The sequence below is a fragment of the Protopterus annectens genome, chromosome 2.part2 (genome assembly GCF_019279795.1).
Source record: "Protopterus annectens isolate FY-2018-M chromosome 2.part2, PAN1.0, whole genome shotgun sequence".
NCBI classification, from domain to species: Eukaryota; Metazoa; Chordata; order Ceratodontiformes; family Protopteridae; genus Protopterus; species Protopterus annectens.
This window is the reverse complement of record NC_056730.1, coordinates 762,251,213-762,275,234: the sequence shown is the minus strand read 5'-3', so window position 1 is coordinate 762,275,234 and position 24,022 is coordinate 762,251,213.

Below are 24,022 nucleotides of genomic sequence, written 5' to 3'. Positions count from 1 at the left end.
AACCCCCTAAGCACACGACCCTTGGTGAGAGACCTGGGTACTCAGGTTGACAACAATCTCACAATTGATCATCATGTGCTGGCAGTGGTCAAAAAAGCCTTTTTACTTGGTTTATCTCATAAGTAAAGGGATTGCATCCAGAAATAAGGAGGTTATTACCTACTCCTCCCTCATTAGATCTGTAATTGAGTATAATGCCCTGTTTGGTATGTACCTCTCCAAACACTTGCACCAACTGTAAAGGCCACAGAAATACCTCACAAAGAGAATCCATGGCCTCCAGCACATGTCCTATGTGGACAGACTCAAATCACAATCACTTTACTCGGTATCATATAGCTTGCTTAGAGGTGATCTGTGTCTCGCCTATAAGGCAATCTTGGACCCTGCCCTACTAGAGATGCTCCATATCCATAAAGTCTAACTCCTCATGCATTACCCACTTGATAGGCTTAGATCTAATATGCAAAATCAACAAAACCTGCTGGAGAGACAGGTTTGTCTCCCAGAGGCTGCCCCATCTCTGGAATAGACTTCCCATACACGTCAAACGGAGTACCTCTCTGACCCTCTTCAAGCGCAACCTTGATGAGTAGATGGGAAACCACAAATTTGTCCCATGGGTTCCACCTTTGTCCCCCATTGACAGGGGTTACAGGTGCTGACTGAGGTTTCTCTTTCGGGGATAAACTCTTGGCTAGGCTTGTAAGGGTGCCAGGGCCATTAGCCTAGTAACCTCCTATGATCCTATAATCCTATGATAAATGGATTGATGAAACAGGACCTGTAAGTCAAGGGTCCTAAATTCTTATCACTGCATGTCAGAGCCATGGGAACTAGGCAGGGTAATGGATCCCCCCCCCTGCACCCCCCCCCCAGCCATTCTAGTGTTCCATTACTTGGCTATTTCACCCCAGTTACCAAAAACACTGTTTAATCCTGTCAGTGTGCATACTATTATCTTCTTTACTTCTACAATGATTACAGATATTTAGATTTAAGCTAACACTTTTATTTTAAAGTTATAGTACAAACAATGGCAGCCATTTGCTAAACAAAACAATACATTCTCATAATGAAAACAGAATTAACATGAATGACAATAAACTTATCTGTCCTTGAATTTCACACTGATTGAAACTGCAGTGAAACTCACATTAATGCATTTGGCCAGTGGCAGATTAAGTTTACCTTTGGGCTGTTTTCAAACCATAGCCTCCTTCCACACATTTTTAGGGCCATTCTTAAATGCATGTTTTATTTGATTCACCTTCTTGATTGTGTTGAATTATATTCCTTGTATAATATAGCACCACTTGTTAGAGTGTGTTTTAAATTTGCAATTTGAACATTTTTCCAGTAAGCAATGAAACAAAATGTATTAACCAATAATGGCAAAGCTACCCATTTCAGAACATTTCAACCATAAAAGACTACTCAAACATCTGTCATTACAATCCACTAATATCAGTCAATATGGACAATATCTGCAAAAGTAAAAGCTATCTAAATAATTCCACTTCAATGAGATCTGTAACTAATGAAGAAGTTGCTGCTGTCAAACAACTTTACATTTTGTGTTTCAAGTACAAATCCAATGCCTACTTCCTTTGAAGAATAAATTACCTATGATATATTAAGAAATAAAAATGCTAAGCTGGTAATATTACAGTAGAAAATGGCTGGCAAAGCAACAACAGGCTCATAGTTACTTGGCATCTCATTCAAAGAAGAACACACTGGAGTGCAGCACCCAATTTCCAAATAAAGATACTTAAATATCAGCAAGGCTCTACATAGTGTCGGAGTAGAATCCATGGCCTTCTGCACCAAAGGCATGTATGCTACTTGTTGTGCTTCTAACACTGCTTTCAAATTCTATAGCAAGCACACCAATGGCCATTTACAAAACAAAACCCAATTAGCATGAGCAACACTATACTTCTCTTCCCTGAAGAAGCATTGTAATTCACATTCATTGAAAATGCACCCCTGTAGTTTTGAAGATTTTTTTCCATTAAGCAGTGAAGCAAAATGTATGAACCCATAAAACACAAAATTACCCATTTTAGAGAATTTCAATCAACTCTGATGACTGAATGTACAGTCTGGAAGTTGATGTAAAGGATTAAAGTTCTTGTCTCCTGTAGCCAAGGTACAGGGTACCCTGCCATCCCCAGCTAGGGTATTTTACACAAATAAAATGTAACTGCCGCATTTGCTTTTGAGAGCTCATCTCTTTCACACACACACACACACACACACACACTGTACCTGTTGCATTCACTGAAGAGAGCTCATCGCCAGTGCTAAGGCAGCAGTTCTCTGGTTCATGGCAGTAGCTCTGTGCATTCCAAATCCTAAAAGGAAAGCAACAGTTCTAGCTCCATCACATCTTTGAGAAATCAGATCCTATGTGCTGCTGTGAGTTTATACTCCTAAAGAGACATGCATGCACTGCCCACAGATACAACATAGAGTGATAATATCTTTAAAGAAGAAATATAAGATTTTATTTATTTATTTTTTGTTTAATTAAAATCAAATGTTGTGGCAGGCCCCCAGGCAACAGGCCCTGGGCAACTGTCTAGGTCACCTAATGATAGATCCATCTCTGATTGAGAAATGTAAGAGTATCCATGACAAAAGCAACTGAGTATCAGTCACAAAAACAATTATAAGACAAATTTTAAAAATGTTCAAGGTAGAAATAAGAGATTTGCACAGCAAATGAAACAGACTCATAGTACTAGTTCCAAAAGCTGATGAGTGTATTAGATTCGGTAATGAATCTGAGCTTCCCAACACTGATCTTCACAAAATCTGAAATTCTATTAATCTTTTTGCTAAGGCTGCTAATTATAAATTAAACCCTGAAAAATCATCTATTTTTCTATTAAATCCTGCAAATCATTTAGAATATTACTCCCACCTGTCTGACATTCCTCTCAAATATACACTTAAATACCTTGGAATAAATTTCACACATCCTCACCAAGAACTAATAAAAGCAAACCTATATAGAGTCTGGGATCAGATAAACAACAATCTAACTAGATGGAAAAACATCAATCTTTCTTTGCTATCAAAATCCACTATCATTAAAATGAATATTTTAGCTAGAATCCTTTTTCATCTTAACTCCATCTTCTTAAATATTCCGAAAATTTTTTTCAGAAAAATGGAAACCACAATCTCAAAGTTTTTATGGTTCCCTAAATCAACCAGAATATCATACAGGAAATTAATTACCTCAAAGACCAAAGGCGGTTTAAGTCTCCCGGACTTTATTTTATATTACCACATAATTAATGCTAGCCGTCTAATTCAAATAGCCTGTTATGATCCCTCTGCTGAATCTTGGTACCCAACCTGGATCAAAATCTGGTGCAACTATATATATTTGTTAAAATTAAATCTGCATGCTGTCCCTTTTCTTGCACCTGATGGTGACTACAAATTCAAGATCTTGCCTACACTACAGAACAAAATTTGCATATTTCAAACTCTGATGACCTCCTTAAATTTATACAATACTGTTCCCTTTCTCCAACCTATTCACCTAAACCCTAACTTAAAAATCAATAATAAAATGATTGCTCTAACAAACTTCCCTATTATTAAGAAAGCCATAGTCTGACAATTTTATAACTCTAAAAATGTTGCCGAGGTCAAAGCCTTATTTAGTGCTACTAACAAATATAATCCCATCTTAAGGCAAATTAGCTCACTTATAAAACAAAAATTTTCTAGTTATAGAGTGAAGAGGCAAGACATTACAGTATCACAATCTATCATCAAATCACTTTCCCTATGGAACAAAATGATTTTGGATACCGATAAACTTGTGTCAAGCATTAAATATAATCATCCACTTCTATTTTCCAAATATTGGGACGGCATACAAGGAGAAATATCTATGGAGTCTAAGGGCGAAGCAATGAATAATACCCTGAATCTAACCCCCTTCAAAAACCTAATTTACAGCAGTCTTACTAAAATTCGGATACAATAAAAACCTAACCTGTCTGTTCTGTTCCCACCCACATGTAGATATGCTTCACATCTTTTGGAGCTGCAAGAATATTTACAAACATTGGTGTTCTCTCAGAACTCAGTTGGAAAACATGGGATACGAAAAAAACACATTTTCCTGGCAAATCATGATTCTAAATATAATTCCTAAATATCTTAAGGGTATTCATCGCCATATCTGTGTTATGGCCTGTGCTCTTCTCAAATATTTTATAGCCAAGAATTAGGTCAATCCCTCAGCAATAGCTTGGGAAAACTTTACATCAATGGCAAGGTCAAAGCCTTATTTGGTGCATATATCTGCACATAGGTTATGCAATAATAACAAAAAGAAAAAATAATATTTTCAGAATTACTGGTGTAGCCTTTTTGACCTAATCCAAACTAAATAATCTTCCAAAATGTGGGTCACTAACATCACATTCCAGGAAATCCTCCATTGGTATCATATCTGGCCCTATAATCGTTAGACATTGTAATCAATAAAGTATTGTGTTTTCCTCTGGCATCCATGGTGTAAATATGTGGTAACTATGGTATAAATTGTTGTACATGGTGTAAATAGTTGGTTTCTATGGTTGTACCCTCCTTACCTCTCTTCTTTCTTCTTAAGACAGTCATATACTCCTCCTTCCAAGCCATTTTCCATTTGTTTCTCTAGACTTTGACTGTAATAGGCTATTGGGGGTCTCCACTGCTTATATTATTCTCTAAGCTATAAGTTTCCCTGTAACAATAACTGCTGTTTTATAAATGCATAGTTTTTATATTAACTGTTATATATCTATATATATATATATATATATATATATATATATATATATACCCATACTTCACTGCTTCATGTAATGACTTACAGTTTTTCCTTTTTATGTTTGAAAAGTTTGTAAAATCCAGTAAAAATATATTTGAAAAAAAATAGATTCTGTAATGAATCAATTGAATGTCAAAGTTTTCTCATGCCCTGATCTGATTAGTTGATAGAAAATCTAGTTAGGGTCACATACTTGCCAATATCAGACCTGGCAAAAACTGGCAGTTGCCATTTAGCTTCTCTGCAAAACAAAAAAAGGGGGGAAAAGCTGATTTTGTATCCCATAATGGTCTATTTCTGAGCATAGTGTGATTCCATTTGGACTATCGGGGGTTCCAGATATCCTGTGATATACCTAGATTGCAGGGTTTTCCATTCAGAGGCCTGAGAGAAGGGCTTATCAAATGTTCATGCTGTGTTACAACCATTAGGAAAATCAGGCCTGAGTGTAAATAGAAAGGAAAAGTAAGCTGGGTATAGTGGAAGTGAGATGCTCAGCATGTCTTGTACAGTGGAAAGTTGTAAGACTGCAACAACAAAAAGTTAGAATCCATGAAAAAATGGCATATATCCTGTATTATAAGAAAGGTGAAGTTTTTTTTTTTTTTGTTTTATTTAGTTACGTATTTACTTCTTGGACTAGCTGGGTTCTATAGAAAGCTTGTGCCTAATTGCATAATTATTGCCTTTCCTTTGACATAGATCATACTGGGGAAATCTTCTGATGTATACTGGCCCCTTGTAGTATATAAAACATTTGTTCTGTTTGTTCTATTTCCCACCAAGCAGTGTTTTAAATAACTGATTTGTTTGTTGTTTAAAACATTCTTTAGTGTCTCCTTGTTGTTCTTATACTATTTAAAATATTTTTAGTGTCCCACTGCTGTTTTTCTGCTGTGTAAAACATTGTTTAATGTTTACCACCTAAATTAGTGTAGCTAGTAGCTGTAACAATAGTCCAGATACAGGTCTGCTATATCTGGATCTGTTTGTAGTGGCTTGCTTGATTATACTATTTATTGCACTTAATATGTTCTGCTTATGGAGGAGGGACACTGACCACAGCTCTGATGTGTGATATATATCAATAAGTATTCTGTTTTGTTTTATTTTTGCTTATTTTTACTAGGTATTGCTTATCCTAACCATTTATAACACCTTTTATTGCCTACTGCCTACTTTTTACAGTATATTATTGCTATAAACTAATCTGCACTGTTGTGATAAAATTATTTGCCTACAGAGCCTGTTAAATCACCTTTGTTACTTCCACACTCCTTGTAAAGCTTTTTTAGCTAGTTTCACTGTGTAAAAGGTATTAACTGGAAACATTCACCATTTGTTAAGGATCTGTTTGTTTTCTCTGATTTTCTGCCAAGGACTGTATCATATAACTAATTTGTTTACAGTTAAAAGCATTTTCTAGATTCTCCTTGCTCCTTTATCTGTCTAAAACTTCCATTTAGTGTCTTACTGTTGTTTTTCTGCTGTGATAAATATTTCTTTAGTGTTTCTGTCTAAAACAGTATAGCTAGTAGCTGTAGCACAGCCCAGTTCAGATTTGCTGTCTCTGGGCCTGGTTATTTGTTTGCAGTAGCTGTTTGTTCTGAGCACATTTTCCAGGCTATTTAGGATTAGCAGAAGCCATTCTACACTTTAGTGAGAGGATCATGTTGATTGGCCATTGACTGGAAAAGTTGGCTGGTCTAGGGCTCAGAGTAAGCACTCATTGGTTCTTTTGAGCTTTTTTGTAAGTTATTTCAGGTTTGTACCTTCTGGTATTTAAATCCTACCTTTGAGAGGATTTCTGCTTATTCACACTGAGCTGAATGGAGGAGAGGCACCACTGACCACAACTGGGATCTGTGATATATAACAGTAAGTATCTTGTTTTTTTTTTTTTGCTTATTTTTACTAGTCATTCCTTATTGTAACCATTTATAGCACCTTTTGTTGTCTGCTGTATTTTCACTGTATTTTACTGCTATAAACTAATCTTCTACACTATGGTAATGAAATTGTCTGGCTTACAGGGCCTCTTAAATCCCTTTTGTTAATGTCATGTTGTTTGTAATGCTTTTTTAGCTTGTTTCCCTGAGTGAAAGGTATTAACTGGAATTTTTCTTCTTTTGTTAAGCATCTGTTTGTTTATTCTGATTTCCTGTCAAGGAGTGCATTGTATAACTGATTTGTTTGCAGTTAAAAGCATTCTCTAGAGTCTGTTTGCTCCTTTATCTCTTTAAAACTTTCATTTATAGTGTCTCACTTCTGTTTTTCTGCTGAGATAAACATTTCTGAAGTGTGTTCTGCCTAAATTAGTGTAGCTAGTAGCTGTAGCATAACCTAGTTCAGGTTTGCTGTCTCTGGGCCTGGTTGTTTTTTTGTAGTGGATGTTTGTTCTGAGCACATTTTCACGGCCAGTTTGTATTATCAGAAGCCATTATTCACTTTAGTGAGAGGACCGTGTTGACTGGCCACTGGCTATTAAAGGTTGGCTGGTCTAGGACTTGGAGTAAGCACTCGGTTATTTTGAGCTTTTTTTAAGTTGTTTCAGGTTTGTACCTTCTGGTAATTAAGACCTACCTGTGAGAGGATTTCTGCATATTCACACTGAGCTGAATGGAGGAGGGCACTGACGACAACTCTGATCTGTGATACATAACAATATGTATCCTATTTTTTTGCTTACTTTTAATAGTTATTGCTTATTCTAACCATTTATAGCACTTGCTATTGTCTGTTGCCTACATTTTACTATATTTTATTGCTATAAACTAATCTGCACTGTTGTACTGAAATTGTTTACCTTACAGGGCCTGTTAAATCCATTTTGTTACTGTCATACCTTTTATAAAGTTTTTGTAGCTTGTTTCCCTATGTGATAGCTATTAACTGGAAATTTTCACCATTTGTTAAGCATTTGTTTGTTCTGATTTCTGGCAAAGGAGTGCATCATATAACTGATTTGTTTGCAGTGAAAAGCATTCTCTAGAGTCTCTGCTCCTTTATCTGTTTAAAACTTTCATTTAGTATCTCACTGCTTTTGTTCAGCTGTGATAAACATTTCTGTAGTTTTTTGTACATCTGCTCTACAAGATCCTTAAAAGTATCAGCTCCCTCAATTGCCTATTTTCTGCAACTGTTGTTACCATGCATTTATCTAACTCTCATGTAATATAATTTTTATAATTTTATCATTTTTGTATGTTATGATATTGTAATTTTATAATACTGTATGGTTTTGGAGCTTTTCTCCCCAGGACTCTATTGAAAATGGCTCCTCATGGCCCAGTGGACCAACCTGGCAAACAAAATGCAAATAAATAAATAAATAAATAAATAAATAAATAAATAAATAAATAGTGTAGCTTGTAACTGTAACATAGCCAAGTTCAGGTTTGCTGTCTCTGGGCCTGGCTGTTTGTTTGCAGTGGATGTTTGCTCTGAACACATTTTCCATGCCATCTTTGATTACCAGAAACCATTTTTCACTTTAGTGAGAGCATCCTCTTGATTGGCCACTGGATAGTAAAAAAAAAATGGTGGGTCTAGGGCTTGGAGTAAGCACTCATTGGTTCTTTTGAGCTTTTTTAAAAGTGTTTCAGGTTTGTACCTTCTGGTATTTAAGATCTACCATTGAGAGGATTTCTGCTTATTCACACTGAGATTTATGGAGGAGGGACACTGATCACAACTTTGATTAGTGATATATAACATAAGGTATCCTATTATTTTCCCTTATTTTTGCTAGTTATTGCTTATTCTAGCCATTTATAACACTTCTTATTGTCTGCTGCCTACTTTTTACTGTATTGCATTGCTATAAACTAATCTGCACTGTTGTTCTAAAATTGTCTGCCATGCAGGGACTGTTAAATCATTTTTGTTACAGTCAAACTCTTTGTATAGCTTTTTAACTAGTTTCACTTTGTCAAACGTATTAAATGGAAATTTTCTCCATTTGTTAAGCATCTGTTTGTGTGTTCTAATTTCCTGCAAGGAGTGTATCATATAACTGATTTGTTGGTAATTTAAAGCATTCTTTAGAGTCTCATTGCTCCTTTTATTTTGTTGCTTAAAACATTCATTTAGTGCCTTGCTGCTGTTTTCCTTCTGTGATAAACATTTCTGTAGTGGGTTTTTTTGGCCTAAAATAGTGTAGCTAGTAGCTGTGGCATAGCCCATTTCAGGTTTGCTGTCTCTGGGCCTGGTTACCTGTTTGCAGTGGCTTTTTGTTCTGAGCACATTTCCAGGCCATCTTGGATAGCTGAAGCCATTCTTCACTTTAGTGAGAGGATCATGTTGATTGGCCACTGGCTGATACATGCTGGCTGGTCCAGTGCTTGGAGTAAGCACTCATGGGTTCTTTTGAGCTTTTTTAAAGGTGTTTCAGGTTTGTACATTTTGATATTTATGCTGTCCATTTGAGAAGATTTCTGCTTATTCACATAGAACTGAAAGGAGGAGGGGCACTGACCACAACTCTGATCCATGATATATAACAATACGGATCCTGTTTTTTGTTTTTATTATTTTTACTAGTTATTGCTTATTGTAACCATTGATAGCACTTTTTATTCTCTGCTGCCTTCTTTTGACAGTGTTTTATTGCAATAAATTAATATGCATTGCTGTACTGAAATTATTTGCCTTACAGGGCCTGGTTAGATCACTTTTGCTACTGTCACACTGTTTGCTAAACTTTTTTAGCTTGTTTCACTGTGTGAAAGGTATTAACTGGAAATTTTCACCAGTTGTTAAACATATTGGTTCTTATTTCCTGCCAATGACTATATTATATGACTGATTTGTTTTGCAGTAAAAAGCATTCTCTAGACTATACTCAATCCTTTATCTCTTTAAAACATTCATTCAGTGTCTCACTGTTGTTTTTCTGCTGTGATAAACATTTCTGTAGTGTTTATGCCTAAATTAATGCAGCTAGTAGCTGTAGTATAAGCCAGTTCATGTTTGCTGTCTCAGGGCCTGGTTGTTTGGTTGCAGTGGAAGTTTGTTCTGAGCACATTTTCCAGGCCATATTGGATTAGCATCAGCCATTTTTCACTTTAGAGAGAGGATCCTGTTGATTGGCCAATGGCTGGTAAAGGTTGGCTGGTCTAGGGCTTGGAGTAAGCACTCATTGGTTCTTTTGAGCTTTTTTGTAATTTGTTTCATGTTTGTACCTTCTGGTATTTAAACCTTACCTTTGAGAGGATTGTTGCCTATTCACACTGAGCTGAATGGAGGAGGGGCACTGAACACAACTCTGATCTGTTATATATAACAATAAGTATATTGTTTTTTTTGTTTGCTTACTTTTAGTAGTTATTGCTTATTCTAACCATTTATAGCATATTTCAGTGTCTGCTGCATTCTTTTGACTGTATTTTATTGCTATAAACTAATCTGTACTGTGGTACTGAAATTGTCTGCCTTACAGGGCCTGTTAAATCCCTTTTGTTAAGGTCATTTTTTTTGTAATCCTTTTTTAGCTTGTTTCCCTGAGTGAAAGGTATTAACTAGAAATGTTCTCCTTTGTTAAGCATCTGTTTATTTGTTCTGATTTCCTACCAAGGATTGTATTGTGTAACTGATTTGTTTGCAGTTAAAACATTCTCTAAAGTTTCCTTGCTCTTTTACCTCTTTAAAACTTTCATTTAGTGTCTCACTTATGTTTTTCTGCTGTGATAAACATTTCTGTAGTGTTTTCTGCCTAAAATAGTGTAGGTAGTAGCTGTAGCATAACCCAGTTCAGGGTTGCTGTCTCTGGGCCTGGTTGTTTGTTGGGTCTATATTGCTTCATCAAAGTTTCAAAACTTCGAAACTGATATGGTCGGCACCATCTCATCGAAGTTTTGAAACATTGAAAGTTTTAACAGAAATCTCCGTAAGGGAGGATTTCTCTTTACTGCACTGTACTGCGATCTTGGAGTTGCTATATTTAAGTAGTGGGGGATGCCCCCCACATGGAGGGTGCAGGGGGACTTGTCCCCTTGCTTGAAATGTTTTGGTAAGTTATTTTTGTTTATTTTTTTTTACATATTCGAAATTTCAACACATCGATGAAATGGTATTGACCATATCAGATTTGATATTTTGAAGCTTCAATTATGTGATATAGATGCTGTTTGTTTGCAGTGGCTGTTTGTTCTGTGCACATTTTCCAGGCCATCTTGGATTAGCAGAAGCCATTCTTCACTTTAGTGAAAGCATCCTGTTGATTGGCCACTGGCTGGTAAAGGGTAGCTGGTCTAGTACTTGAGTAAGCACTCATTAGTTCTTTTCAGCTTTTTTAATGGTGTTTAAGGTTTGTACCTTCTGGTATTTAAGACCTACCCCTGAGAGCATTTCTGTTTATTCACACTGAGCTGAATGGAGGAGGGGCACTGACCACAACTCTGATCTGTGATATATAACAATAGGTATCCTGTTTATTCCCTAATTTTACTAGTTATTGCTTATTCTAACCACTTATAGCACTTTTTATTGTCTCCTGCCTACTTTTTACTGTTATTTTATTATTGTAAAATAATCTGCACTGTTGTACTGAAATGGTCTGCCTTACAGGTCCTGTTAAATTACTTTTGTTACTGTCACACTTTGTAAAGCTTTTTTAGCTAGTTTTACTGTGTGAAAGGTACTAAATGAGACTTTTCTCCATTTGTTTAGCATCTGTTTGTGTGTTCTGATTTCCTGCCAAGGAGTGTATCATATAACTTATTTTTTGGCATTTAAACACATTCTCTAGAGTCTCTTGCTCCTTTTTTGTTTAAAACTTTCATTTAGTTTCTCACTGCTGTTTTCCTGCTGTGATTAACATTTTTGTAGTGTTTTCTGCCTAAAGTTGTGTAGCTTGTAGCTGTAGCATAGCCCAGTTCAGGTTTGTTGTTTCTGGGCCTGGTTGCTTGTTTGCAGTGGGTGTTTGTTCTGAGCACATTTTCCAGGTAATCTTAGATTAACTGAGGCCATTCTTCACTTTAGTGAGAGGATCATGTTGATTGTCCTCTGGCTGGTAAAGACTGGCAAGTCTAGGGCTTGGAGTAACTACTCATTGGTTCTTTTGAACTGTTTTAAAAGTGTTTCACGTTTGTACCTTCTGATATTTAAGCTGTACCTTTGAGAGGATTTCTGCTTGTTCACACTGAGCTGAACTGAGGAGGGAACTGAGGAGGGGCACTGACCACAACTCTGATCTGTGATATATAACAATGTGTCCTGTTTTTTTTTTTTTTTTTGTTATTTTTACTAGTTATTGCTTATTCTAACCATTATAGCAATTGTCAGCTGCCTACTTTTTATGATATTTTATTGCTATTAACTAATCTGCACTGTTGTACTAAAATTGTCTGCTTACAGGGCCTGTCAAATCACTTTTGCTTCTGTCACACTGTTTGTAAATCATTTTTTTAGCTCATTTCACTATGTGGAAGGTACTAACTAGAAAATTTAACCATTTGTTAAGCATCTGTTTGTTTGCTCTGATTTCCTGCCAAGGAGTGTATCATATAACTGATTTCTTTGCATTTAAAAGCATTCTCTAGACTCTCCTTGCTCCTTTATCTGTTTAAAATTTAGTTCAGTGTCTCACTGCTGTTTTTTTGCAGTGATAAACATTTCTGTATTATTTTCTGCTTGGTAGCTGTATCACAGTTTTCCACCATCCCTCCCTATTATTGCCTTATTATTATACTTGGTGACTTTGCATTTGCCCACTCATACTGTAAATTTGATCTGAGCCACTCGTCCCAGTCTAGTGTCATTATCTGATTCTACCTAATACAGAGAAAACATTTGGGAAGGCCAACCCCCTTAGTTTCTTAACCTTGAATTGTCTTCTGTTATTCCTTTCTCCCTTTTCACTTTACTAAAAAAAATTCAGATGCTTATACAGTATTTTAAGTGTTATTTTAAGCCTCTTAGTTTTGGTTTATGCACTTGGGCTTTAGGCCTACCCCTTAGCTTTCCCTGGCCTCTCTCCCTCAGATTCTGACAAATATGGATGGACAATTTCTTATGATTTCTCCTGAGGCCTGGTTGATGTAGGCATCCTGAGACAGTGAACTAACTGTCTCCTCTACACAGACAACCATCTACTACTACCACCTAGGAACACAATTTGCCAGAGATGCAATTACATACAGAAGCTAGAGTCTATGCTCTCACCCTATCATGCCAGTATATCTGTCCCTGAGAAGGTTATCAACACACTCACTGCACCTCAAACCCCACACGCAACTACACAACATGCACCCACATAAGCACAGGTTCTCAACAAAACAATCCCAAACAAGGGAGACCTCAGAGGCAAAAACGCATGCAAACTCCACAACCCTTTTTACCACATACTATGCATAGCCCACACAGCAATGTCTCGCAAACTCTAAGACCCAACCATAAACCCAGCATATTAGTCATTGGAGATTACAATGTGAGACATAAAATGTGTCTCTCTTCAGGCTGGATAAGGAGAAAGGCACGGTTAGTTGTTTGTCAGGTGCCAGAATCTGCCATATCACACATGCACTCAAGTCTCTCAAAAACAGGTACTGTTATGACTCTGTCATAGTCCATGTTGGCATGAACAACTTGAGCTATACCACCGTGGACTATATGAAGAGAGACATGATTGAGCTCGGTCAATATGTGCCTCAGGCAGTTATGTCCCTAGCCTTAAGCAGCATTCTAATATCACCCAGAATGATGCCTCAATACAAAGAGAAAATGATTGACTTTAACAATTGGTTTAGTTTGTGGTGTCATGCCAGGAGTATCCAGTACCTGACAGCCTAGAAAGATATTATCGACATACCATGATGCTTTTCTAGAGATGGCCTGCATCTGTTTCACTTGGGCTTCAGGCTTCTGGCAAAGGCCCTTGCCTCCCCATAGTGTCTTTTTTAGAAAAAACATGAGGTCAATACCACCAACATAAAAAGTTCAACAAAATGCAAATTAAAGGTCATACTGCTAAACGCTAGGAGTCTAAATATGAAACTGTACTCATTGCAAGCATTTGTAACCCTGAAAGATGCTGACATTTGTGAAGTCACATAAGCCTGGCTCAAAGCTGCAGAGAACACCCCAGCCTTACCTGGTTACTCATCCTATAATACAGTCAGACCCCAAACTGTGGGCAGCAAAGCCAAAGGAGATGGAGTTTCAATATATATTAAAGACACACATACCTCCAGGCTGATCAAACAGTATGATGTACAGGAGACACTCCAGGTGCAGTTAACTGTTGACAAGACCCCTATTCAAATTATAGCTAAGCTACAGGCCCCCAAATTTGCCTCAAGATGCCCACTCCACCTATCTGGACCTCTTCAAATCTATCAAGATTCAACCCTTTACCCTAATCCTGGGCAACTTTAATTACCCAACCAAAGATTGGAAGAACTATGCATGCCAGAACACAAATGCCCAGAGATTCCTCAATTTTATCAATGCAAATGCCTTGGAACAGCTAGTCCATACCCCCACAAGAGGTGATAATATCTTGGACCTGGTATTAACCAGCATGAGTAACCACTGCAGCACCACTACAGTATCATCCTCCCTGATAAGATCCAACCATAAAGTGGTCACCTTTAAAGTCACCATCTCCCCTGACCCCCCTCTAGCTAGGGTCAGACAAAAAAACTTCTCCAAAGCTGATTACAACCTCCTGATGAATGGTATTAACAGCTTCACATCCCCCACCCCCTCTATAGGAACTGGCACTGATGTTCAAATCTACACCAAAGTACTATATGAGCATTTATATAGATGCATGGAATCAGGAATACCTGACAGGACAAAATCATCCACTGCAAGGAAGAGTAAACCTGTCTGGTGGACATCTGAAAAAAATAAACTATATAACAAAATAAAAAAATGCTATCCAGGATCAAGAAGGAACAGGTGCCCAATTGCAAGCAATCTCTCCTTAGCCTGAACAAGCAAATAAGAGCACTAGTGAAATTCTCTAAAGCCAGCTTTGAATCCAGACAATTATAAGGCCTTCTTCACATATGTCCACAATCTCAAAGGAAGCACCCAGATCTGTTCAGAACTGGTGGTCAAGGACACCACATATACAAATGCTGTAGATATAGCCAATCTGTTGGCTGACAGATTCAGCAAAAACCTCTCCCATCTGTCCCCACCATCAGTAAATCAGGACATCCCAGTACCTGCTCCCTACCTGTTATCTCAAGGGAACTAGGCAACCTCAAAACACTCGACCCCACACAGTTTGGCTTTATCAAGGGGAGGTCATGTCTGTTGAATCTGGTTGACTTATTTGAGACAGTTATGAAAGACATGGACAAGGGGAAGATGATGCACACCGCCTACCTTTACCTGGCCAAAGCCATTGGCACCATTCCCCATCAAGCATAATAGATAAACTCTCTCAACTAGGCATTGATCCATATGTTACCAGATGGGTAGCAAAGGGACTCACTGATAGAACCCACGTAATCAAAATAGGGGAAGCCACCTCAAGCAGTAGACCCATAATGAGAGGTGTACCCCATGGGATCGCTACCCCAGGGATCAGTCTTGGGGCCTGTGTTGTTTGGGATATACTTCTCTGAGGTGCAGGCCAAAACCAGTGGGCTATGGCTGACTAGGTATGCAGATGACTGCAAGATGGGTGTGGTCATCAATTCCCCAATGATGTGGATGTCCTCCAAGAGGGTCTCACCCAAACAAATGACTGATGCCAGAAACAAGGCCTCAAGCTGAATGACAAAAAATGCATCATCATTCCTTTTGGGGAGAGTGACATCCCCACATATTATTACATTAGTAACAATGTCCTAAGTACACAATCAGTAGTGACGGATTTGGGCACCCAGGTTGATAGCAACCTGACTTTTGACCACCATGTTGCTTATGTTGTACAGAAAGCTTTTTTCATGGCCCACCTCATAAGTAAGGGTATCTCATCCAGGGACAAAGAGGTCATACCATCCCTGTATTCTTCCCTTATAAGGCCAATTATTGAGTACAATGGCATGTAGCTAGCAGAACACATGCTGCAGCTGAAGACAGTACAGAGGTTAATCACCAGGAGAGTCCAGGGCCTCAAACATCTACCTTACACAGAAAGGCTAAAAGCCCTGCCCCTCTACTCAGTTTCATACAGACTCCTCAGAAGTGACCTCTATCTGGCATACAAAGCAATCTCAGACTCCACCTTGATGGGACTGCTGCATATCCGCAAGTTAAGCTCCACTCAAGTAACCCGTACACACAACCTCAACCTGTTCTGTGACTTCAATAAGACTTGTTGACAGGACAGATTTGTGTCGCAGAGACTCCACCATCTGTGAAATAGACTCACTCTCCACATTAAGTAGAATACCTCATTATTCCTTTTTAGGCACAACCTGGATAACTGGATATGAAACAGAAAATACACCCCTGGGATTCCACCTGTGTCCATGCTGGGCAGGGGCTTTGGGTGCTGACTTGTCTAAACATTATCTGGGGGTAAACTCTTGGCTAGGCTTATAAGTCCTTCAGGGCCAATAGTCTAGTAACCTCCTATGATCTTATGATCCTATGAATACTGTATTTAAATACTGTAATCTAAACTGTACTGTTTATACTGCAATTGTCTGCCTTACTGTATCTATTAAATGTTATTTTGTTGCAGTTTTCATGGTTGTAAAGTTTTTTTTTTTTTTTTTGCTATTTTCACTGTTTGCAAAATGATTGTTTCTATGCTTCCCTGTTTGCAAACCATCTGTTCTGTTTTCCCACCAAGCAGTAATTTGAACAACTGATTTAGTTGTGGTTTAAAGCAATCTTTAGTGTCTCCTTGCTGTTTTTCTGCTGTTTAAACATTTTTAGTGTTTCCTGCCTAAATTAATGTAGCTAGTAGCTATAGTACAGTCCAGATACAGTTTCACTGCATCTGGATGTGTTTGCAGTGGCTGTTGTATTCTGAGCACATTTTCCAAGCCATTTTTGATTGGGAGCGGCCCTTCTACACCTTTGTGAGAGAATTGTGCTGATTGGAAACTGTCTGGTGAAGGATTATTGATCTAGGGCTTGGAGTAAACACCCACATTTGTTCTTCTGAGTTTTCTTTAATGTTTTAAAAGTTTTTAGCATCTGGTATTTAAGCCCTGTGTTTGAGTGTGTTTCTACTTGTCTGTGCATCATGTAGCTCTGCTCACTGATGTGCAATTGTGCACCATAGCTGGACAGATAATATCAACAATTTTCCATTAGCTAAAGCTGTAATATATTAGTGTAGTTCTCATCTTTAGTAGATTTCTGGTCTAATAAGTATTGCTAGTGAGCTATGACCTATTAAACCACCAGGCAAAAACCCGATCAGAAATAACCATTTACAGAGCACCTCCTAAATCAGTATTGAAAGCACCTCCTCTGTGATAATACTTCTTCAAACCTAACATTATAGAAAGCTGGACTACCCTTGTTTCTTCTACCAGTCTTGTTGACTTGGGTCTCATAAGACAGTGTAGCAACTGCCTCATGTACACTGACAACCCTCTACTAATAACGCACTCTATTGCAGAGAGCGAGGGATGTATCTACATAAAGAATCTTGAATCCCTGCTCTCTTGCACTCAAAACAGTAATACTGAAGAGGTTGTCCACTCACCCGCCACTACTTAAGCACATGCTACCAGTACTCATACACATAGTATGCATCCAACACATAAATCAACATACACAGAGGTTCTCTCAAAAAAACTTACCAAAACACCAGAGACCTCCAAAACAAAATACTGCTACAACTAACACAGTTTCCACAGTATGCAAGACACATAGCAACAACAGTGTCTCATCTACCAACCCCTTAAGGTGTAACACTCAAAAAACAAATTTTCTTGTCATCAGAGACTCCATAGTGAGACACATGGATGTCCCACTCACCAGGTTAGATAAGGAAAAAGTCAATGTCAGCTGTCTGTTTGGTGCCAGGATTCTTCAGATCACACATGCACTCAGGTCTCTCAGCAACAAGTACCGTTATGACTCTGTTAGATAGAACATACTGAGGCATACCTCACTGGACTATATGAAGAGAGACATGATTGAGCTTTCTGAGTATGTATCCCAGGCAGGTATGTCCCTAGCCTTGAGTAGCATATTACCATCAACTACTATTAAAATGATCAGTTGCAATAATTGGCTTATTATTTGGTGTCCTTCAAAGGGAATCCAGTTTCTGTCAGGCTAGGATGACATGGTTGACAAACATTGCTACTTTGCCAGAGAAGGTTTGCACCTGGCATCACTAGGCTTTCAGCTGCTGGCAAAAACATAATTGCTGACATAAAAATTGCCACCCATAACAAAATAAGGGTTATGCTTCTAAACACTAGGAGCTTAAGCCAAAAAATGTACACCCTGGAAGCACTTCTATCACTGCAGGATGTAGATGTCTATGCAGTCACAGAAACCTGATTCAAGGCCTTAGAGAGTACCCTGGCCTTGCAAGGCTATAATGCCTTCCACCCTGTCAGACCCCCAAATGAACATGTGAGTACCAAAGGAGGCAGTGTTTTGATCTATATTAGAGATAAATTCACCACCTGACTAGTTAGACTGGACAAATCCGTGGAGTTACTCCATGTTCATATTACTGTGGGTAAGACCCCCATTCATATCATAGATATTTATAAATCCCCCTCCATGGATCATGATGTGCATAAGGCCTACTTGGCCAAACTGGAGTCTATCTAAATATTGCCAAACACTCTGGTCATGGGGCATTTCAATTATCACACCATCAGCTGGGAAACCTACTCTAGCCCTAACTCACTAGTGTAAAAGTTCCTTGACTATGTTAATTTAAATGCCCCAGAACAACTTATTCATCCCCCCAACAAGAGGAACAAACATACTAGAGATGGTCCTCACTAACATGACAAACAGATGCACCACTGCAACTGTCGGACTCTTATTAGTTAAATCTGACCACAAATCTGTCTCCTTTGAATTGGCACTAACAACTGAACTCACAAAGGGTGAAATCAGGTGAAAAAAATTCACCAAACAAAACTATACTCTCCTATGGAACGCTATAAATGCATTCCAAACCCCAACACAAAAGCTTACACTAAAGACCTGTACAGTCACTTGTAAAAGTGTATAGATTCAGCTGTTCCACAGAGAATCAAAGTCAGACCCAGAAGTAAAAAAAAAAAAAAAAAAAAAAAAAAAAAAGCCACCCTGGTGGACATTCGGTATCAACAAACACAAAAAGTTGCTGTCTAAGAAAGCCAAGGTGAGGCCACAAAAATGGAAAGCACCCTCCTCAGCCTCAACAGGCAAATAAGATGACATGTCAAATCCTCTAAGCGTAACTTTGAGAAAAATGTAGAAATCACGGCCAAGGATAATCATAAGGCATTTCAGAGCTACACATGTAGCTTAAAAGATAGGACCCAAACTGGTGACTAATGGTATTACACACACTGATCCTGCAGAGACAGCAAACTTGCTAGTGGACAGATGTGGCAAAAATTTCACCTCCTTATCCCCTCCAAGCTTAGCACAAACTCTGCCCCCAACTCCCACTTCCACCTTACATATCCAAAGTGCAGGGCATTAAAGCCTTGTCTAAGGCAAAAAAACACAGCCTCTATGGGACCAGATGGCATCCCAAACTGTCTTCTAAACAAACTAAAACATGAACTAGCATCACAGTTAAGTCACCTGTTCAATCACAGCCTAACTATTGGCTTTATTCCTGTGGAATGGAGAACTGCAACAGTTATTCCCCTCCACAAAGGTGGTTAGCAACAGACCCAGATAATTGTAAACCCTTAACTCTGACCAGCCTCATCTGTATCACCATGGACCTCATAAAGACAGGGGACCTCCAAACCCTGCATTCAACTCAATTTGGCTTTGCCAAGGGCAGATCCTTCTTCTTAAACCTGATGAATTACTTTGAAATTGTGACCAGGGCCATTGATGAGGGGAGATCTGGGCACAGAGCATACCTCGACTTGGCAAAGGCCTTTGACACAATCCCACACTCAGGCATTACCGATAAACATAGCAAATTGAATGTAAACCCACTTGTTGTAAGATGGGTTGTCAGCTGGCTAACAAACCAGTCACACACTATCAAAGTGGGTGACTCCACATCAACCAGCAGACCTGTCAACACTGGGGTGCCACAAAGGTTAGTGTTGGGCCCCCTACTGTTTGGTATATACATCTTAGAAATTCAGGCCAAAACTAAGTGGCTGTGGCTGACCAAGTTTGCGGATGACTGCAAAGTGGGTGCAATTACCGAATCCCCAAATTATGTCAGTATACTTCAGGAGGGTCTTATGCAGACCAACGACTGGTGTCTTAGTCATGGTCTCAACAAAAATTAAAAGAAATGCATCATCATTCTCTTCAGTAAAAACAATTTCCCTTCACACTATCAAATTAATAGCAATACCCTATGTATCTATGAAGTGGTAAGAGATCTGGGAACACAAGTAGATTGCGACCTTAACTTTGACCACTATGTATCTACTGTAATAAGGCTTTCTATGTAGCACACTTGATTAGCAAAGGCATCACCTATAGGACAAAGGAGATTATAACCCCTCCATATTCATCACTAATCAGGGCCATAAATGAGTATAATGCCTCTTTTGGTAGATACCGTACAAAATACCTGCAGCAACTGGAGAGACCTCAGAGGTTGCTAACTAAGAAAATCAAGGGACTCCACACATACCTTATACAGACCGAATAAGTCCATGTCACTATACTCAGTATTGTATAGACTTCTTAGGGGAGACTTATGCCTGGCTTACAGAGCAAACTCCAACCCAAACCTAATGAATTTGCTGCACATCTGAAAATCAAACAGGACTACAGATACCCATTCCAGGGACCTAAATATGGCCTGCAACTTGAATATGACATGCTGCAGGGACAGATTTGTCTGGCAGCAACTGCCATGTCTTTGGAATAGGCTGCCAGTTCATGTGAAACAGAGCACTTCTATGACACTATTTAAAGAAGCCTAGAAAAGGGGATGAGGCACTGTAAAATCTTACCAGGGATATCACCCACAACCCTCCTTGACAAGGGCATTCCTTAATAAATACAATCCTGGGTATTAACTAGGGTATCTATGGTTTTACATTGGGTGAAATGGTTAGGTTTGGAATGACCTCCATAGCCTAGTAACCTGCTATGATCCAATGAGCCTATGATAATTTAAAAGGATTCTATATTCTGAACTTATTTTAGTGGATCTTCATTCTATGAGTCTCATTAATATTATGATTAATAATATAATACGATTCTAAAATTTAAAATAAAACACTGATCACAAATAGCCATTGGAAAATTGCATTATCAGAAAAACAGAAATTAGTTTTTAACTTTTTAAATTATATGAAGTTAACTGAACTGTAGAAACAACATTATTATAGGTTCACATATATCTCTTCTATTATGGAGCCTAAACTAATTTTTCAATGGTCCCAAAGCACTGTCGAGTTAAGTGACTTGCTTAATGTCCCATATCAGACAAATGGAGGCTAAGCAAATCATATCCTGGACCACAGGAAACAGCTAGATAAAAGATCAGAGCCTTAATTTGCTGTGTTAACTTCTAGACAAAAGCTTTGCTTGATTGGAATTTTAACACAGGACCTCTCATGCCCAAAGCAAGAATCATACCCTCAGATCAACAAGCATAGCATGACTTCAAACTCATAACAGAATATATAAAAACAAAGCTGACACAACAAAAATATACAAAGACAAAAAGACTGCAAAGCAACTCTGGTCTAGAGTCAAAATGGACCAAAAAACATTAAAACAAATACTTACAGAAACTACCAAAAAATTATTAATGCAACTTTTTGAAATAAGTAACAGAAAAGAAAAATAACTAGATAAAGGGAGAGAGATGTAAGGGCACTGTGTGTCTAGTTTGTGTCATACATTAAATACCTTCTGCTGTGAGCTAAAAGAAAATAGCTCTGGACATGTGACCTTGCCACCTGATCAAAAAACACCATTTTTATATATGTAAAAAATATATATATATATATATATATATATATATATATATATATGTGTGTGTGTGTGTGTGTGTGTGTGTGTGTGTGTGTGTGTGTGGAGTGGCATAGTGGTGGTGGCTGGCTGATTCAGCTGTTTACTTTAACTATACTAGTTTAGAGGGGTCAGCTGTCATAGTGGTGACTGGTCTCTTTAAGGATACTAACCCAGAAACAGAAAACAGTAAGGAAGTTAGAATTAATGTGCAATATCTGCACATTGGCATATTTAAAATCCATTGTCCTTATGCAGGAGGAGTTGTGAGATGTGGGTCTAAACATGGTCTTATAATGGAGTTACATATACCAGAAGATAAAGGAAGGGCAATGAAGAAGGTATGCCTTTGAAGAAAGGTAGCTGAACCTTGAGAGGAGAACACATTTGGATGTATCACTGTTCGGGTAAAAAGTGAAGTTATCTTGAATTATCAGTATTGGGAGAATTGTAAAGAGAGTTTCATTGCTGTTGTAAGTTCTCTGCAAATACTATGCCAGATCCCTGTCTATAAAGGAATGCTGCATCTGATTATTAAGGAAATATTGCTTTTGACGTATTCTACAAAACGCTTGCAAAGCAGGAATGCTAGTGGTGAATTTATGTTGACTACAAAGTGAACTACTTGATGTGAACTAGATTTCTTTTCTGACATTTACACTGCAAAGCTGCCTCCGTTGACTACTTCGTTTACTACAAACTGAACAACGTACTATATATAATCACAATTTATATACATAATTATATATATATATATATATATATATATATATATATATATATATATATAGATCCACTTTGTAATCCCAAAATAATGAAATCCTGAATTTCAGGATTTCGAACTTACAAAGCCAAAAACACTAAATCCTGAAACCCCATAACCACAAAATTTAAAATCCCGAACATACAATACACATGCAACATGCACATACACACAACTTCCCCCCACCATCAAACAGATAATTCTACACTACATATAAGCAGGGGACAAGCCCCCCTGCACCCCCTACACTCCCCCCTACTTAAATATACTAACTCCGAGATCGCACATACACACAAAGGAAACTCACACCCACACATTTCACAGTCCCTCACACACACACATCACAGTCACAACACACACTGACACACACTAAAGCCTCTAACCAACACACATACACATACATACTTACCTAAACTTCCACCTGCCTATTCACACACTGTACCACCAGAAGTTTGAAATTCAACATCTCCGAGCTTCGGGATTTTGAATTTTGTGCTTCTGTGTTTTCGTGATTTTGTGATTTGGGTATATAATTTCGAAATACTGAAATTCGGGGTTTCAGTATTTTGAAATTATAAAGTGGACCCATATATATATAAATATATATATATATATATATATATATATATATATATATATATATATATATATATATATATATATATATATATATATATATATATATATATAAAACATATTTGTGGGGTTATGGTATATAAATTAAATTTCTACAATTAGAAAATAGCTAACATATATTTAAATTACAGACAAAATTATAATTACACCACTGCCTCACATGCAAAGACACACACACACACACACACACACACACACACACACACACACACACACACACACACACACACACACACACACACACACACACACACACACACTCACATACTTACTCTTAGCCATGAGTGATGGCCTCTTCATCAACATGACCTAGACCTAGTGCCAGATTTTAATTATCAAATTAAATAATTGTTGCTGGGTTAATAAGAGCTGACATAGGCTACTACATATATTCTAATTTTAATGATAGTACAATCAATGCATTATAAGGTCACCAATTATTAGGGGCTAAAACATTTAAGAAGGAACTGTTCTAACAACAAAGACATTCATTACATCTTCATTAAAAGCAAATGACAAACAATTCAACGATTGAGGGATAGCCAGTGAATAGTTAGAAAGTTATCAAAAAAGCAGGCATTTGATAGAATTAAGCATTTCAATTATATGTATATTGTCCACATTTCTACAATCTTAGTATTTATGAAGCAATACAAAATACTAGAATGTTTTTATAAAGGTCTATGGATATTTTTTCTGTCCAGCATTGCTTACAAATACTTGAT